The sequence below is a fragment of the Tachysurus fulvidraco genome, chromosome 25 (genome assembly GCF_022655615.1).
Source record: "Tachysurus fulvidraco isolate hzauxx_2018 chromosome 25, HZAU_PFXX_2.0, whole genome shotgun sequence".
In the NCBI taxonomy this organism is placed as follows: domain Eukaryota; kingdom Metazoa; phylum Chordata; class Actinopteri; order Siluriformes; family Bagridae; genus Tachysurus; species Tachysurus fulvidraco.
Window position 1 is genome coordinate 2034020 of NC_062542.1, and position 7373 is coordinate 2041392.

Consider the following 7373-nt stretch of genomic DNA (forward strand, 5'->3'; position numbering starts at 1 on the left):
AAATACATTTAAAACACACAGCATAATATAAAACATACAAATGTGCAACAGAATAATAAGATAAGTTAAAATAATAATAATAATAATAATAATAATAATAATAATAATAATAATAATAATAATAATATATAAAGTAATAAAAGAAAATAATGGACAAGTTCAAATATAAAATACATTTCAAAACATGAGTTTTGAATCTGGATTTAAAGGAGAGTCTATACCTCTGAAAATATATACCTAATAAAAAATGAAAAACTCAACCCTGTAAATTTTGACCTGATTTTCATTAAGAGTACAAGTATTGAATGACAGTAACAGGGTTAAAATTTTCTGGTTTGTATAATATGTATGTATGAATTATAATTTACATAACTCAAAATACTGTTATCTGAAGTCTTAAAAACACAAGTGTTCCAGAATAAACATTAGTGTAATATTGCATATATTTAAGGAAACTAATCCAACTTTAACTGCTGCAGAGTAACAAAGACGTTATAGCTACTATATACACTATACTATACTAATATAGCTATTTCTCATAACATGTAAAATAACAGAAATCTTTACAGAACCTGAATTATGGGGCAAGGTGTTTGTGTGCATTTTTTTTTTAGATTGATTCAAGTTAAATAATGATGGATTGTGCTGTAAGTTAGATGTGAGATGGGTTTTTTTTCCAAAAGATTATTCAAAAGATCTGGAAATGTTGTTAAATTACATGTTTTTCCCCAAACTGTCTAGACTTGTGTGTATTTACAGTGATACAACACCAGAGGTCGCTCTAAGAACTCCACTAATCTCCCAGCTCTGAGTTTCCATGACTGCAGTAGACATGAGAGAGAAATGCACAGAAACTGAAGGCTGTACTGTTGTGTGATGGAGCGCCTGTGCACACACATCACCTACCTATTCTACATCGGCCTCATCGCTCTGATGGGTTACGCCACAATCATCGGTGATGACGAAGAGGGCCTGAGTGAGGAATGGGCTATGAAGATGGAGGTAGTGCAAGAGAAGATGCAGGAGGTGCTTAGGTAGTGCAAGTGATTCCTTTCACCTCATTCACTGGAAATTATTTCAGTAATCAAAGGGACAAAATTTTATAATGTGTCTACAAAACATCTCAAAATGTAAAGACTCTAAAAACAACAATTTTCCTTTGTTTTGTAAACTCCTCAAATACAATATAAACTGTGTTTTAACATTTAAGGGTAAATGTCATTTTATTGCTCTGCTCTGGCTGAATAGTTTGGTGTGGTGGGTCTACAAACCGGTTGAGAAACTGCCAAAATATTTTTCATCACTGCTATCCTTTTTAACCTTACCATATCTTCTGATGACTCTCGTTCTTGCTCTTTCTTGTTGTTACACCTGTGGAGATCATTACTGTATTGCTGGATGAACAGATCCTCCCTGATCACAACACACATTCTCTTGAGAGTGAAGCATATAATTTCCTCAACATTCTATACCTTCTATCAAAAAAGCACTGCTCTGACATCAGATAGTCAGAAAAGGTGTGCACTGTGTTGAGGACACACAAGCTCTTCTACTGAAGTCTTGGCAAAACAGGTTCTGATTAGAAGCAATGAAAAAGTTAATGAGTAAGTGAAACATTTAAAAGAACAAAAATTAACCGTATGTTCAGTAGATCGTTAAAATTATGATGTTTCCTGTTCACATTTAATCAGTAAATATTTTAATGAAAAGCACAGAGATGTCCATAGTGAATACAGTTGGACTTTGGATGCGTTGGATTGTAGCTAAAGACAAAAGTCACCAAAATGCCTCCCTAATAAAAAAGAGAACAATGAGCACTTCTCAGGTATGAGTCATTTCCTTTCCCTGCATATATATAACGCAGTGGTCAAGAAGATCATTCAAGGTCCTCTCTCCTGAGTTTGATAAAGTAAACAGCAGCACCATTTAAGAAGAGAACAGGTACAAACATAATTTCAGGTAAGATACCAACCTTGGATCAATTTTCTTTTTCTCCTGCGTCATGTCATTTTGGATTGAAGTTGTTGTTTGTTGCATTTTTTTGGGTTGTTTACATTTTAAGCCTCTTAAAAACAATTTTTTCTCCTTCTTTGTTTTTCGGACACTAGTGGCCTTTCTACATCAATGTCGAAGACTCAAATCAAACACACTGTAGACACAGCGCTGGGTTGCCTGGAGAGAGATGATCTGTCGCTCTTAGAAAGTGGAAGGAGCCAATAATTTTTAGACTGAGCACCTTTATTATATTTCTCACAAAAAAAAACACACATCTGTATCCACTCTGAATAATGGAATTTAGATCAAACTAAACATATTGATGTCCAATCAGAATCTACACTCTTCAGGCTTCTATTAAATTAATGAGTTCTATAATTGTAATGATAATAAAGATTTGATTATTTACAAATGTATGATTGTTATTAGTGATGATGATGTTACGGCACTTAATTAATGAAACAAGCCAGATTAAGACTGAGGGTCAAAGCACTAAGGCTTGAGATGATCACTTTTGATGAAGGCTTTTAAAAAAGAAAAATGGCTTGTATCGTTCTGTAATTTGTTTTCTTCTGTGTTATATCCATGTTGAAAATTATTTTTTATAAATGAATACACATTAAATCAGAGCATAATTTTAGTACAGTTTCATGCATCACTTCATGCATTTATTATGTAATACTCTTCCACTTAGCCTGAAACTTTTGTGCAAATATATAACCATCTGTAATTTTTGCACTAATGATCATTTTTGTGCATTTGTATTATAATTACTTATTAGATCCATCATTTGTTCAGGAGTAATTAATAATAAATTAGGAAAAAGAAAATATTTAGTCTCATCCAGAATACATTCACCCCTTTTAAATGTTTGGAATATTCCACATATCACATGTTCCACAGGAAGTGACATCGTCTTAAATGAGTGAATGCTATGAGAAGACAAAGGCAAGTTTGCTAATTCTTTTTTTTTCTGTATTTTTAGTTATGTTTTGATCCTTATTGATGATAAACTGTTCACATTTCATCATTCATACCTCAATAAGAGATTAATTTATTAATTTCAACTAAATATAGTTGATGTGAATCTGTGGAATGTTCTGTATGTCCACATGGCATTAGCATGGACGTTAGCTAGCCCTTTTTTGTGTATTTGCTTATTAAATGCTTAAAAACTCAACCCTGTAAATTTTGACCCTGTTATTCATTAAGACTAAAAGAGTGACAGTAACAGGGTTAATATTTTATGGTTTGTATAATATGTATGTATGAATTATAATTTACTTATAAACATAACTGAAAATACTGTTATCTGAAGTCTTAAAAACAGAAGTGTTGCAGAATAAATATTAGTGTAATATTGCATAGATTTAAGGAAACTAATCCAACATTAAGTGCTGCAGAGTAACAGAGATGTTATAGCTACTATCTACACTATACTATACTATACTAAAATAGCAGAAATCTTTGAAGAAGTAACATAACAGAAATCTTTAAAGAACCTGAATTCAAGCTGAATGTGTTTATTTTTTAGATTGATTTAAGTTTTTAAAAAATGATGGATTGTGCTGTAAGTTCTTTGAGAAATCTTCTGAGATCTTTTTTTTTTTTTTAAGATTATTCAAAAGTTCTGGAAATGTTAAATTGGATGTTTTTCCCCCAAGTTGTCTAGACTTGTGTGTATTTACAGTCATACAACACCAGAGGTCGCTCTATGTACTCCACTAATCTCCCAACTCTGAGTTTCTGCAGTAGCCATTTTGAGAGAGAAATGCACAGAAAATGAAGGCTGTACTTTAGTTGTGTGCTCCAGAAGAGGCTGTTTACTGACACCATGGAGGTCAGGGGGTGGAAAAAATGAGACAAATTTATTCAATTCAATTTTTTTTTAACAATTTACCATTGTCTCAAATCAGCTTTACAGAAGTATGGAAACAGAAAACTAAAGAAATAAACACATGATAATAATAATAATGAGAAGAAGAAGAAGAAAAAATAAGGATAATAATAAATTTATATATATAATAAAAGTTTAAAATTGATTAAAAAAAGATTAACTTAAAACCTAAGACAATATATATCTATCCCTAATGACCAAGCTGGAGGTGATGGCGGCAAGAAAAAGCTCCCTGAGATATGAGAGAGAAACCTTGAGAGGAACCAGGCACAGAAGGGAACCCATCCACATTTGGGTGACACTCTACAGTAAATAGTGTAAATGTAAATAATGTCCTTTCTACAACAGTTTATAATAGTGCAATCAAGAGCTCCTGAGAAACTAATTGATCAGCACAGACCTGATTGCTGATAAAGACCAGACCATACAGCCTACTGACAGAGCATTGGTTCAAATAAGGCATGACATTCTCTTCATCCACAACAATCCCTTGACACACTGATTGACTATGCAGATCAATCCTTGGCAAGTTGACCACCGGGTGATGAGACTCCAGCCAGCAGTAGAACATCAGGATTGCGAAAGTGGCTCCCTAAAAAGAGAAGATCAGGCTAGGAACTCTGAACACTGGGAGCTCTGGCGTGGCATATATATATAGCTTGAAACAGAGAGAGAAAAATTGTTAGGAATGACTGTAATCAGGTTAATGTAAATTACGTGCATAGTGCAGACAGGGACTCCGGCAAGACTAGCAATGACAGCATATCTAAAAGGCTAGAGTCAGAAGGCGTGACAGACATGAGGGCTTCCTGGAATGTAAAGTATCTCATCCACAGTCTGCAAACCTGAGCGACTTGCAAGGGTGGTAAGCCGAGATCCCAGTTCACCAAACACTCTATGCCCATGAATCCTCCAGATCTACTCCTTTACCTAAGAAAAGCTATTCATAAAAAGCTGGACTAAACACTGAGACTGTGTCTGAGTCCCGGACACTAATTGGAAGTCTGTTCCATATCTGTGGGGCTCTGTGAAAAAAAGCTCTGCCCCTTCTGTAGCTTTTTGTACATGAGGTTTTACCAAATAGCCTGCACCTTTAGATCGAATTAGGTGTGATTGATCATAAAAAAAAACTAAAGATCTCTCAGGTACTGTGGCGCGAGACCATTAAATGCTTTAAAAGTTAATGATAGTATTTTATAATCAATACAAAACTTGACTGGAAGCCAATGCAATGAGGATAAGATAGGAGTGATATGGTCATATCTTCTAGTTCTAGTTAGGACTCTAGCTGCTGCGTTCTGGAATAACTAGAGCTTGTTTATGCTCCTACTGGAACATCCAGACAGTAAAACATTAAAATAATCCAACCTAGAGGTAACAAATGCATGAACTAGTGTTTCTGCATCATGTAATGACATCATTTTTCTTATCATTGTATAATCACATAGTTTTTTAGCAGACATAGAAATATAAAAAAAAATTTTGTTTAAATCAGATTAGATCATTTTATTAGTATGGTCATAATGGGTCAAAAGGTCCCAGGATATCTTTTAAAGGACTTGCTCCATGAGTTCAGCTCACTCTATGTCACTCAACTCCATGTGGGGCAAGTCGTGGCCTAATGGTTAGAGAGTCTGACTCGTAATCCTAAGGTTGTGGGTTCGAGTCTCGGGCCGGCCACGACTGAGGCACTGAGCCCCCCAACTGCTCCCCGGGTGTGTGTTCACGGTGTGTGTATGTACTTTGGATGGGTTAAATGCAGAGAACGGATTCTGAGTATGGGTCACCGTACTTAGCCGTATGTCACTTCACTTCACTTCAAAATCTGCACTAAGATCAAGTAATACTAGCAAAGAGACACAACCCTGATCTGAGGCCAGTAACAGGGCATTTACAACTTTAATCAGCGCTGTCTTTGTGCTAAGATGAGGCCTAAATCCTGACTGATACATTTCATATTGATACGGTTTGATATTGGCCTATAGTTGGACAGCTGGGTTGGGTCGAGGTCAGGTCTTTTAATCAAAGGTTTGATAACTGCTAGCTTAAAAGATATTGGCACATAACCAGTGCTAAGGAAAGAATTTATTATCTTTAGAATGGGTTTTATAGCTACTGGTAGTATCTGTTTTTAAAGAAACATGTGGGTAAAGGATCCAATATGCAGGTTGATAATTTTGAAAGTCTTTGAAAGGGAAAGACCGTCTTTGAAAACGGTCAAAATACCGATCAAAAACAGAAATAATATCTGGCATTATCTATCTATTTTTTTGGTATAATGGTCTGAATTTTATGCCTGATGTTATCAATTTTTCCATTGAAATAATTCATGAAGTCATTACTGCTACAAATAGATGGTGTGCGCTTTTCGACAGTAACAAATTAGACACTGTGATCGAATTTAAAAATATAAATGAAGCTCTAAAAGCTGTAAAAGTCCTTGATATGTTACTTTATTCTCAGTTACTTGGCATTGAAGCAAGTTAGCACACTATATGTTCATTTAGCTCAATATAAAGTGACATCTACAAAGTTTCTGTACACAGAAAACATCGTCCACAGAGACGGCTAAAGTAAGCTGTTGTGTTTTAAATCCTTCTTTACTCACTCTGTAGGGCTGAAATTTTCAATGTTGCTTTAATATACTGGGAAATATGTTTAATATCTGAATTCAAATACATAGTAAATTTTTTGAGCTCTCAGATCAGATTATGGGTCTTTTAAATCACTTGTGTGTACTGTAGTTCACACCTCCAAGGTTGCTAGATTTCACAAAAGGGTCGCGGCCATTACTTTTAAACATGACTTCCCTTTAAACTAGAAAAAATAAATAAAAATAAAGAATATTAAATGCATTCTGAAGAAGGAAATTGTTTTTCTTTCCTGTTTAAAAGCAGTTTGAAAATAAAAAATAGACTTTTCTCTTAATACCACAGGCGTGTCAGTGTTTACACCATTGTTGGTGCTGGGTTTGATTCTGCTGTATTCCCTTACTTTAGTACTTTAGCTGGATTACTTTCAGAAGGAATCACTGGGTCTCTAAAGCAACATGTATGATAATGTCATTATAAAAATTGTATTTATTTATTTTTAAATATTAATTGTTTTGATCATTCATTGTGAGCCTCATAGCAAGTTTCTGCAAGTTTCAAAGTTGCTGCAATTTTCTCTGTGTACATAACCTGATACATGGAAGAAAAATCTATATAATAAAATAAAATTCTAAGTTTTTATTTCAGTTAATTAAAATATCATATTTTAATCAGCATACAATAGTGCGTAGAGATAAAACTATGTGACAAACAGTCCAACAGGGTTGCAGCGAAATTCATCTCCCTCACCAATTCATGTTCTTACATGCTCAGGTTTTTCTGAATTCAAGTTGTTCAAGAAATTCAAGGTAAGAGGTTTTGTTAAGAAGCCAATTGTGTGACTGTGGACACACCCTAACACACACACACGGTCACACAGCTGTAGATAT